The sequence below is a fragment of the Pogona vitticeps genome, chromosome 1, assembly GCF_051106095.1.
Source record: "Pogona vitticeps strain Pit_001003342236 chromosome 1, PviZW2.1, whole genome shotgun sequence".
Taxonomy (NCBI): Eukaryota; Metazoa; Chordata; class Lepidosauria; order Squamata; family Agamidae; genus Pogona; species Pogona vitticeps.
Genome location: NC_135783.1, coordinates 207,614,666 through 207,627,790, shown reverse-complemented (window position 1 = coordinate 207,627,790; position 13,125 = coordinate 207,614,666). Strand labels below are relative to the sequence as shown.

General features: G+C 40.0%; 1 long non-coding RNA gene across 1 annotated transcript in view; it reads right to left on the bottom strand.

Annotated features, from left to right (window-relative positions):
- LOC140701779 (uncharacterized) overlaps window positions 1-13,125 on the bottom strand; it is a 412,945-nt gene that overhangs the window by 117,726 nt on the left and 282,094 nt on the right. The window contains exon 3 of the long non-coding RNA XR_012080771.2: window positions 2,044-2,206. This is a non-coding gene — a long non-coding RNA (uncharacterized LOC140701779). The remainder of the gene's footprint in view (window positions 1-2,043; window positions 2,207-13,125) is intronic.

Genomic DNA, 13,125 nt, shown 5'->3' with positions numbered 1-13,125 from the left:
GGAGAGCACCAAAGAATAGCTGAAGATCAGTCTGTGCTTTATACACTACAGCAAAGCCTTTGACTGAGTACATCATGAGAAACTGTGGGTTGTTCTGAAAGAAATGGGTGTGCTTCAGCACTTGATTGTCCTGATATGTAACTTGTATTGTGGACAAGAAGCCATCATTAGGACAGAATAAGGAGAGACATAATGGTTTCCTAAAGGCAAAGATGTGAGACAACGGTGCATTTTATCCCTTTATCTGTTCAATTTGTACACAGAACACATCATATGGAAAGCAGACTAGATTCAGATGAAGGAGGAGTGAAAACTTGTGGAAGAAACATCAATAAATTAAGACATGCAGGTGACACCATCTTACCAGCAGTCAGCAGCAATGACTTGAAACAACTTTTAGGGAAATGGAAAGACAAAAGTGCCAAAGCAAGACTGCAGTTGAACATTAAGAAGACTAAAATTACGATTACCAAAGAACTGCACAACTTTAGCATTGATAATGAAGAAATTAAAATAGAGATCTTGTATACTTTGGTTCAGTCATCAATCCAGATAGAGACAGCGGCCAAGAAATCAGAAGAAGACTGAGACTTGGAAGAGCAGAAATGAAAGAATTAGAAAAGATCATAAAGTGTAAGGATGTGTCATTGAAGATCAAGACTAAGCTCATCCATACTCTTGTATTTCTGATCACCATGTATGGGTGTGAAAGCTGGACAGTAAAGAAAGCTGACAGGGGGAAAAATGAATTGTTTAAAATATGGTGATGAAATAGAGCTTCGCAGCTACCCAGGCCTGCTAAAAAGATGAACAAGTGGGTCCAACATCAAATCAAGCCTAAACTATCTCTGAAGGTAAACATGTTGAACCTGAGGCCATCAGGGAACAGCATCTCTAAACAAATCCTACCATACTGTCTACTCCAGTGATGGTGAACCTATGGCACGCGTGCCACAGCTGGCACATGAAGCCCTTTCTTCTGGCATGCAAGTGAGCAGCCTACCCACTCACCCTTGTGGAAATAAACCTCTTGAAGTGGCTGCAGCTGGGATTCCCCCTTTCTCTTCCTGTTCTGGGTCCTTTAACTTCCTGTCCGTCCCCATGATTCCCCCTTTAACTTCTTGTCTGTCCCCATGATTCCCCCTTTGACTTCCTGTCCGTCTCCATGATTCCGCCTGAACTGCCGCTTCCTGTTCCGATTCTGGTCTTCCGGGTGGCACGGCAGCCACTGGTTTCTTCCCCACCCCCTCATTTTGGGCACTCTAGCCAAAAAAGGTTTACCTCCACTGGTCTAGTCTGACTCTCAGATGCTTCAGAGAACGTCCTACCTTTCAGTCATTCCAGGCCCCAGGTAAAAGATCCTTACTACATTTAGTATGGGGCTTTTGTAAAATTGTCAAGAGTTGCCAGTCTAACACAATCCATTACAATGCAGTCTGAGAAAATAGTCTTTAAAAAGCAAAAGAAGGAAGAAAAAACTCCGTTGTATGTTTGCCTTATACCCATTGGACTCACCATGTTATGCCATTATAATGCTTTGCATTCACCAGATTGTTTTAAATTTATGTTTCAAGTCTTTGAGGCTGAGAAACTTTCTGCCAAAGGCTAGGATGGTTCTCCTTCAGGGGCAGGGAAACTGCTTTTTATTCTGACAGGTCTTTAACTGCACCTTTAACATATACTCTGGTTTCACTTCAGCTCATATTAAAAGGTATTGTTGCTGACTGGTAACACACTGCCATTTTCTTTTTATTGATGCATTTTACATTTGTTTTTAATCTGTATCTTATCTGATTTTATGTCATTTTATTTCATTTGTGAGAGACTAATCCCCATTGCAACCAGTGGGACTTGAGCCTGTGAGAATAGTGATATAATCTCCTAGTCGAGATTTAAAGCAGGCCCTCTCAAAGTCATTTTAGAAAGTTGCCATATGGTGTAACAGATCAGAGGGTTGGACCTGGGTTCGGGAACCGTCCAACCAAGTCTCTGCAATGCAAGCCAGGTTGGCAGGCTCATGTTGTCATTCCCTGAAAATCATACCGAGGCAGTGGCTGAGAGCCGCTGTAGAGGGGAGACCTTCGAACGTCGGTCTGGAACTTAGGAGATCCATGCTGTCGTCTGGATTGGGCCATGGCCTTCATTGGACAATCTCTCCGTCTATCTCACAGGTTTGTTGTTTTCATGATGACCACTTTTGAGTTCACTGCAGGAAAATCAGGAGAGAAATGTAATGAATAATAAATGTTTATTTAATCTGGATTGTGGAACTGCAGCTACTCTGCTCCAGAAAACAATGTGTATTCTTATTCTCTCAATATACTCTTAGAACTACTACTCTCCTCCAACCATATGGACCCAACATGTAAAGTAGTTTTTATTCCATGCAGCTAATGATCTAGTTTTACTTCTCTCTCCCCCCCCCCCTGTATTCTTAGGCATAATAGAACTGCTGAAGAGTTCAGTGGTTTAAGCATCCGGCTGCAAAGCCAGAGGCTGGGAGTTCAGTTCCCCACTGGGCCTCTTTGATAGGGGCTGGACTCAATGATCCATAAGGTCCCTTCCAGCTCTTCAGTTCTATGATGATGGTGGTGGTGATGGTGGGATTCAAGACTGTAAAAGGGGAAATGTGAACAGCTCTGGCTAAAATCAACATGCACACTAGAGCACTTCCAGCATCCTACCTTCCATGGAATGCTGTGTTTGTATTCTTCTCTGTACATTTTACAGACCAAACAGCAATACTGCTTGTTCTTGTCCACTAATCAACAGTAGAAATCAAGGAGCTAGGATTGTACAGCTGTGACTGACATCCAACATCTCACAATCCTCCCTCCCTCTCAACCTTCTTGTTTCCTATAGTTGTTGAAGAGAGAATACTGCGATAGTGGGCACCCCGTGCACAATTTAAACAAATCATTTTAATACCCACTTAAACAGAGAGATTTCGTTAAAAATCTGAGTTCAAACCAATGACGCACAGTATCAACATACCCGTCTCTTTACAGGAACATGCTTAATTTTTAAAAATCAGTAAGCCAAGTCCAAAAACATTGAGAAGGCAAAATACAGAACTGCAGCCAAACACTACAGATAAGGGATAGCACCATCTGTTGGTTGGAGGTGTCGCTCACATCAGTAATGCATGATTTGCAGCTACTTAAATCTGAGATAAGCAAGTAGCTGCCATTAACAGTGGTGCGCTGGGGACCGAAGAGTAGTGGATATACAAATCCTGAAGGTATATATTGTTATTATCATTTTCATGAAATAGATATTGGGGAAAATCCAACACTTCCCTAATGATATGTATTACAACTACAAATAAAGCCCTAAATTTAACCACAGATAGAATCCCTTCCAAAACCATGAGCAATGGAGTCATTTAACATGACCTTGTATATTCTATAGCCACGAATCTCAAGTGAGCTGAAATTGGAGGGAGCAGGGAAACTGGGGTGGGTGGATGGGTGAGCAGGGCAGACAGGGTTTTATATGTTCTCTTATTTTGCTGGTGATATCAGTATTTGGAAAATATTCACTTCTTGGCCTTTTGGCTAAGATCAAGTGTGTAATATTCCTTAAATTTGGCAATATTCTGACTTCTGTCAATACTGTTGTTAGACTAGTAACTTTAATACCCTGTTTTCACTTTGATTCTTAAGTTTTGTTTTGTTTTTTAAGAAAAAAAGGCTAGCCATAAAATGTTCTTGAACTATGCACACTTACTTTGCCTTTAGCTGTTTGTCTTCACTCTTGAATTTTGAATAAACACACCACACAATAGGCCCATAATTGACAAGTTTGAAAGGACAGAATTTAATGTGGGTGGCGGCATGTCGATTTACACCTGCCGCAGGCAGATTTTGCCCGAAGAGTCTGAAAATAGTTCATTTTACAGTTGCTATTCTGCAAGCAAGTTATGCAAAAGAAATATTTCGAGAGCTTCACACAAACATTCTAGCGCTGCTCAGTGTCTTCGAACAAGAAAAGGTATACAATTTGTAAAAGAAAAGCATCTGAAAGAATGAGTTGCATGCTAACGTATCTGCTCCTTTATAGAGCAGAGGGAATTTTTATGATCAAGTTCTACATCCTTAAAGGGTGTGTGTGTATGTGTGTGTGTAAGGGGAACTCGTATATACCTTTATCTAGAATGGCACAGCTGGGGGCTGCTATAATAATGCTTTTGCTTTCATCTGGCCATCTGGAGGCCTATTAAAAGTGGTCTGTAAAACAGACTCCCCAAGTGCGTTGAGTTTGCCAGTCTCCATGAAGTCACCAAAATAAGGGAGTTTGTCTGTCTTTAGGGTGAAGTGGCCCTCCACAGCAGGTGGAAAACTTGACCCCTTAACCTTTTTCAACTGCGAATCCGTTATGTACAGCCGGGCTTTTTTTAATACATATATTGTAATTGTACAGAAAGCTACAGCTGAGTCTGAGCTGCAGTCTGTGCTTGTGTGCTGAGATTCGGGGTGCAAGGATGAGGAGGGATTGTGACTTTAATGAAGCGGCATGCTTCAACAGGATAATGTGAGTTCTTGGTTTGTGATCGAAACAACTGTGGAAATACTAAGCAAGATTTTAAGCTTTAATGTTTTGGTTCTGTTTGGGTTCTTTTTGCTCAAAATATCATAACCAAATTTCCCCATCTTTGTTAATACAGAATCCACACACATACAGAGAGAGAGAGAGAGAGAGAGAGAGAGAGAGAGAGGGAGAGAGAGGGAGAGAGAGAGAGAGACACGCACATGTCAGATCTATTAAATATATCTATTAAGGAGGAAACTGGTTGGGGGATTATTCAAAAAGATAGCGCTTTTCAAAAATGGCTCTTTTCACTTGTTATCTTAATGAAGTACATTTGGCAGAAGAACGTGCTCAAAGACGAACTGAGAAAGCCAAACAGACATCATTTTGTCTGTAATGGGAGTCTTCCAGTACATTTTTCATTACACCTCTCACTCCAAAATGTGGGTTACAACCAATTAAACTTGATATATCAAAACAAAAATTAACTCACTATCTCTGGCTGTACCAGAACTCAGATCTAGAGGACTAAATCAGATGCATTAATTGCTTTACTGCTTCACCACAAAGCCGCTCTTAAAACATAATTCCTTAATGAAGTCCGTTAATTTGTTCATGGCAGTACACAATCTGTTCAAAATGACACAGAACTGCACTCTGTTTTCTAACCCCTGCAGTTTCTTCTGCTAGTCACTCTGTCTTGTGTTGTTATCCCATGGATAGTAATTATTTTATAGTGGCTGTAATTAGGAGAGAATTAGGCTTGGTAAACAAAACCTGCCTTCTCCTGTTAATAGCTAAGGATAATAAATTTGGCACTGACATTCACTATATTTGGACAAGCCTTGGCCTTCTTCCAGTTTTCCCAATAAGAACTTTTATTATATAATTATGCCTTGGAGGGTCTCATATTACAAGGTAATTTTTTTGTAAAGACACATATTGCATGGCTCCCAGCCAGAAAATGATATACTGTAATCTATGTCTCCAATAAATGTTTTAAACAAAAATTTCTCTAAGCAATATCCTTCCAGACTCTGTACACTGTTATTCAGCATATATTATTTACTGGATTTTTCATAATGCAAATTATTTCCTTTTGTTTATTTTGTACAGCACTATAAAGCAAGTGCCTTTTAAAAGTTTGAAATTATTTATTTGTAGAAGATTTCATATCCACTAATAATAACAAGATATTTGTAGATATATACTGTATAGACATGAACGATACAGCCATATAATTGCACCAACAATCCGGAATATGAGAAGAGGTGTTACACCAAAGGGTACCAACTGTAGCTTGTCCTCCCCTCTTAAACACACACACATACACACACACACACACACAGAGAGAGTTCTGTAGCACATAATCATATCCATCTCTGGCTCTGGTTCCAAGCCCCTCACTCATCTGTGCTCCTTCATCTTTCCTTGAAGCTCGATCCACCAATAGTGTAGAAAGCAAAGTGATGCCAAAGAAAGAAATTACAGTATACAGTGGAAGGAAGGAAGGAAGGAAGGAAGGAAGGAAGGAAGGAAGGAAGGAAGGAAGGAAGGAAGGAAGGAAGGAAGGAAGGAAGGAAGGAAGGAAGGAAGGAAGGAAGGAAGGAAGGAAGGGAGGGAGGGAGGGAGGGAGGAAGGAAGGAAGGAAGGAAGGAAGGAAGGAAGGAAGGAAGGAAGGAAGGAAGGAAGGAAGGAAGGGTGGATGGATGGATGGATGGATGGATGGATGGATGGATGGATGGATGGATGGATGGATGGATGGATGGATGGATGGATTTCCAAACAGGTTGACCTGGATCTCTCAGAAAAGAATGCACAATTTACTGAAAAAGAGGAGGGCGATAAAAATGTAACTAATTCAGCATACCAGACATAACTGTTTAGTTGGTAGATTCCCTGACAACAGGAACCACAGAGTGAAAGTTAAATGACACAAAATTCACTGCTGTTGAAAGATGAGGAACAGAAGCTGGGGGGAATTGATGGATGGATTCATTCACTCATAGCCCAACTTTCCTCCTATAAATTCAAGGCAATGCACATGGCTCTCTTTTTCTATACCTGGTCCTCACACCCCCACCCAGGAGTTTCATGTTTGAGTGGGGATTTGAAGCCAGGCCAACATTCTAACATTTCAACCACTGCCACCACATTGGTTCTCATAAGCTAGCTTGCAATAGTATTAGCCAGCCAGCACTTTTTCTAGGCTACCTGGCAGCAATTCAGACTTGTAGGACTACTGAAGGATCGCTGGCTGCCATGCAGGGGAGGAGAGGAGAAGGGAAGGGAGGATTATGGGAGGAAGAATGAAGCTGGGAGGCTTTAAGCTCGAGCACTTATACAATGAGGCAAGAGATCCCACTTTTTAGCACCAAAAAAACCCAAACACCCCATGATTAAAGCACTCTCTGGATGGTATACAGCTTAATTATAAAGGCTACATATTCCCCCCATTGCAGGAGCTGGGTACTCAATTTACCAATCTCAGAAAGATGGAAGGCTGAGTGAACCTTGAACCAGTTATCTGGGATTGAATCCTGAGGTTATGAGCACAGTTTTGGCTGCAGTGCAGCAGTTTAACCACTGCACTATAAGGCTCTTAACAGGGCCTTCTGCTACCAATAAAAACAGCAAACGTACTAGAATCACTGAAAGAGTTCTTAAGGATCATAAGCAATCATAACAGGGCTCAAACCAATGGCAGTGTCCCAGATACTCCTTCTCTTACACACACCCTCAAACTTCCATTTATGTTTAGTAGGTGTTAATTAGTCCTGAATGGCAGCTGGATGTGCCCATTATCTTCCCCTCCGATCTGGGGATATCACCATATTATCCTGAACACATTTCATCTGATCTGATCTCAGATGCAGAGTCGGGCATTGTTCCTATGTGGATGGGAGACCACCAGAGAATACCAGCGATCTCCTGCTAAGGCTGAGAAACCATATTGCTTAAAATGCTAGAGAGATGCTGCCAGCTAGATTTGTCAATACTGTCTGCAATGCCCCAGAGTCCAATTCTGTATAAGGCATCTTCCTATGTTCAGAGGGAAGGGGATAACAGAGCTACCTAGATGATGTGTCATCACTGCCCCCATAGGGTTACCTCAGGTAAAGTTACAGGACCATAGATATGACTGAGCAAAGAGCTGCTCCCACAAATTTTGGGGGTGAAGCAGACCCTTGTCCCTCTCCATGAGCCACTGATGCATAGGACTGGATCCAGTGGGGTCAAACATGCATGCTTCCATCTTCAGAATCTAGAGTGTGATCGTTTTTCCTCTAAAAGTCAGCCCTCTGAGAATGCCAAAACCCTGTTCTTGAGGGCTGGAAAACTCTTCTGAGAACAAAATTAGTTAACCAACAGAGATCCAACAGGCTTCTTCCCTCCTTACACTCAGGGAACAGAACTATTCAAAGTTGTCTTCAACAACTGAGTCTTCCAGATGCCGTTAATATTAAAATAATTTTCTCCTTTTCAGGTTCTCTCCTTTCTTTTTTGTATGATTTTTTTAAATTGACATTGTAGGAGCAGTACCAGAACCATGAGCTGGTCTTACTATGCTTACCCTGTATATGTGTGTGAGCACACTTTGCTTTTCAAAGTGAAAGAGCACTCATTTTGCACTGAGACAACTTGAGTAAATTACAGAGACATTGTCAAGAAAAATAGCACTTCTTGTCTCACTCTCGCCTGGAGGTCAGGAATCTCATGGGGCTTGAAAAGTCCCCTTTGAGTGTTTTGTCAAGTCAAGACAGCTTGAATGAACAAGAACAAAGAATTGATTCAAGTATTCTTTAAGTCCCTAGGGGAAGATGATGAAGGTTCCCCTTGTGTTTCTTCTTTTGAAACCATTTTAAATGTTGTGGTTGCAATGCATGGGGATCTATTTTTTTATTAGGCTCTATTCCAGGATTCTAAAAAACCAGCAGTGAAGTATCATACCAGAATGGAAGATTAAAAGGACACTCCAACATTCCTTAGGATCCTTCACAGGAACATACTCCAGAGTCATCAGTCTTTCTGTGAGTGTTAAGTTGATGTGCCACAGCTATACCAGAGAAGGTAGGGAAGTAGTAATTGTGAGGCTGGAGAGGGGCGGCAACAGCTCATCTTCCCAAGACTTCAAATATGTAGACCTTCCCAAGGCCTGCTTGCCTGGAGATGGCATGGTGACAAATATAAATGATTTACTTTTCCCTAAGATGTTTTTGTTTGCACCTGAAATCTTTAAGTCACTATAAAGCTGTAGTTTCAGAATCTTAGAATTCCTTTTATTCTCCAGCAAAAGCTGCATTCTGTTGACATAAACTAAAGTAGTGTGGCCTCTTTATTTTCTATTTACTGTGTGAATTAAAAACAACCACCACCTTTTGTTCCATTTGCAGAACACATCAGACAATGCACCATGCACGCCTCACCTCCCAACTCGCTTTTCATTTTATAATATACCTTTTATGTAAAATAAAACTCAAGAAAGAATAGCTCAAATTCCTTTTCAAACCATAAGCTAAACAGAAAAGGATTTTATTTTTATTTTATTGTGTATTTTTGAAGGAGAGATTTGTAAAGGGAAGCGACTTAATGGCTCAGAAGCAGAGTCCCAGTTGTGAAGGAAAGGGCGTACAAAAAGTAGCCATGACAGATAAAATTCTGAAATACTATGGGAAACATAAATGGGAGATAACTGCAATGATTTTGATAGACTTTTCAGTTCTTTGCATATATAATATTCAGTAATTGCTTAGAAGCTTGTGAGCAAAATCTACGGTTATGGGGAGATGAACAGGGTCATTTTGCACTTGAAACAAAGTGAAAAAGAAATTTAAATCAACATAAGAGGGGGACAGGTTGGATATTTCTGTGATATTTTAAGTAAATAAAGGCCGGAATGCTACTAGTTAGGCCACCTGAGTAATGCCAACAGTGTAACTTTCAACAGCAAATGGCTGCAAGTTTGGAAGGTCAGTGTAGGCATTTACTGTTGCTCAACAATTATGTGACTTGATATGTGACTGGAAATGCCTACATGCAAGTTCCTAACTTGCAGGAAATCGCTTCTGAAGGTTATGCCAATAATGTTATGGCAGAAATACACGGTAGGATTTTGCCGGTGAGCAAATAATTTAATTAATGCAAGCCTTAAGAAGATTTATTTCAAAATCTGTTTACCAATGGTACTGTAGTCTCGAGATTAGGCTCCTGTAATGCACTCTGCGTGGTGCTACTTCTGAGGTTGATCTGGAAGCTTCAAATGGTGCAGAACGTGGCGGCCAGACTACTCATCAAGGTGAGAAAATATCAGCATATTTCTGCCATTCTGGCTGCCCTCCACTGGCTGCCCGTTCATTTCCACATTGATCAAAGTGTTAATGATGACATATAAAGCCCTAAACAGTTTAGGACCTCGATATCTAGCGAAACGCCTCCCCCCCAACCTAGATCTACCTGAATCACTTGTTCTAAACAGGAAGGGTGGCTGAGGGGCCTAACACCGAGGGAGGCCCGGAGAGAAAGAACAAGAAACCGGGCCTTTTCAGCACTGGCATTTTCTCTCTTCTGGAATAGTCTGCCCACAGAGATTTGCCTGGCTCCCTCCCTTTGTTTTTAAGAGCAAACTTAAGACCTGGCTCTTTAGGCAGGCTTTCCCTCCTGTCATCACCTAATGACCTTGCCATTTTGGATTATATTGCCACTGTTGTTATTATTTTATTATATTACTTTTATTTCTTATTGTTAGCCGCCCAGAGTAGACTTTGGGCTAGATTGGCAGGGTATAAATCAAATAAATAAATAAAAATATTGTAAACCATATAGAATGAAAATAAAGTAATTTTAACCTGCTGACTGAATCCTGGAGATGCTAAGCACACAAGCTGACTATCTCCAAGTCTTCCATGTTTTTGAGGGTTGCCCCCAAATTAACCAATTCTGAAATGGCGTATTTAACAGAATACGCGAAACGTCGCAACACTGAAACATTTTACAACAGATCCCCAAATAATTTTATAGAAATATTTAAAGGAACAAATTGAACTTCAGTATATGTGTTTGTTTGTTTGCTTACTTACTTATAATATTGATTAATATTAACTTTTCTGCCCCGAAGCAATGTACAGCAAAATAGATAATTTTTCAAAAAAGATTAAAAGCCATTTTGAAAGCTCCTTTTAAAAACCGCCTTTAAGTTTTGTCTGCCACAGGGAAAGCACAAAAATAGAGTGAGCTTGACTACCCTTCTCAGAATAAAGCAGAATATTTCTTCGCCCTCAGCCATTTAGATCTTTGTAGGTCAAAACCAGAACACTGAACTGGGTCTAGAAACAAATTGACCTCCAGTGCAGTTGGTTCAGGGCCTCTGACATTTCAGTCCTGGTCACAATTAAAAATGATTCTATAATCTAAAAAACCTAGGCAAAATCATCATCCTCACCATCATCACTCATAGCCTCTTTATTGAAAGTCTTTTCAAACACCAAAGCTATCTGAATTGCTTAAAATCTGCAAAGCCGCTTTATTGATTAAACTGGCATGCTTTTAAAGCATCAGCAAGATGCGCAAACAAATTCATTACAAATAGTCTGTTTTTATAAGCTCCTGAGATAATCTGTTTCATGACATAATGTTATCGTATGTGTTTTGCTCTATGATTTCATTGTTGTCTATATAAGATTGGTAAAATAATTCTTTAAACTTTTGATTATTATATACGTTCAAATTCTATTCCTATAGTATTGTTATTTTTTTATTAAAACGCATATTTTTAAAAACTATTTGGTGCAGAGACTAAATTAAAAGCATGCTACAAACATATATAAAATGGACTTGTTGATTCAAATATTCTAAAGCATCATTAGGAACGATATGGTCATGAGGAGGACCACCACCCCGATGGACCTACATTGAAATAAACATATGAAAGCATGTTTGCAATGAACTATTGAAATCCAAGAAAAACAGATATTGAAAGTGCTATTTCAGGCTAACTCGGGGGTTTATGATCACACAGTAGAGCATTTTATTTTATTTCTTTCTCCCCTTTTTTCGGCTACTGAACAGCAGAACTGTGCATCGTACAACAAAACATTTGCTCAACTCCTCTCTTTAAAAAACAGTAGACTATGTGGGACACTTTCCTTCAAGGTGGTAGATAGAAATACGGTATGGAGTGAGTACAAAATTATGACAAGAATCCACATCAATATTTATCTCTGTGCACCTTGGAGCAGTCAATAGCCACTAATTAATGATCCCCTGACAGAATTCTTAGACTTAACTGGGAATTCAAGCAGAATTATGCAAGCAGAATTATGCCAAGTTACACCAATGCATTTCCATAGCCTAAATATTCACTCAGATCCTGGCCATTGCCTGTCTGTCTGTCTGTCTGTCTGTCTGTCAAGTTTTGTTTTGTTTTTGTTTTTAAAAATATAGCTATAACTAATGCTCGGTTCCATAGTCTCCAACTCAATGAGCAAAATCCTGTTGTGTAACTTTGAGCCTGGTGCAACTTGGATCAGACACCAGAAATGTTTGACTTACACCAATTAAAAGCTTCCTATCTCTCTGTTTTAGGTTCCAAGGCTCCCTCAGGCTCCCCTTCACCCTAGGGAAAGCTTTTGGGTGTCTGGGAAGAAGGGGAGAGCTTTGAAAGGTAAAAAAAATCACAGCCAGAATCCCTGGCAGCAGCAATTTTTTACTTTTAAAGACTCCCCCCCCCCCAAAAAAAATCATGAGGCTCCAAAAGCTTCCCCAGGGCAAAAGAGAGCCTGAGGGAGCCTTGGAAAACTAAAACTGAGGAATAGGGAGCTTTTAATTAGTGTAAGTTAAACGTTTCTGTGGCCAGTATGAATTGTGCTGGGTGCAAAGTTTTGCAACAAGATTTTGCCCATTGTCTTGTATTCTTAAACCAGGAATGGCCAACCTCATAGACTCAATATAAAGCTGACACAAATAAAAAAATATGATCAAAAAGAAATGAAAATGATCCAATAACTGGGGGACAAATTATTCCTCAGTACCACATATACCTAGTTTTCCAGGTTAATTTTGCTTGATTTTCTGGCACATTTTCTTGTTGGAATGGCTTTTCCCCACCTTCTTTCCTTCCTTCTTTCTTCCAAAATGAGAGAAAGAGTCTGCACTGTATTGATGGATTAAATTCACTCTTTCTAAGCAGTACACAATTATTACAACATGTCAAGAAGCATGGCTGGGGGTGGGAAGAAGTGGGGGAAAGCTTCCGCTTATTTCAAGCATTATTTTGGCAGAAAGAGATTTGGGCCCACTTAGTATAGAATAACTCATTTGAATTATACAAAGAATTAATTTGGCCACACTATCTACTCCTAAGGGTTTGTTGAGAGGAAAATCCCTAGAGGTATTGATTTAGTTTATCATCATCATTAGACTGTAGAAATGCTTTATTAGGTCATCTAAACCATTTTCCCCCTTAAACAGCTAATGCAGATTCGCCCCTAACAATATAATCTACTCTGCTTGGTCTAGACTGTTCTTTTTATGGCTTAATATAATGATGCTAACGCCAGTTTTCTTGGCAAACTATTCCACATGCTATTAGGAGTTTGT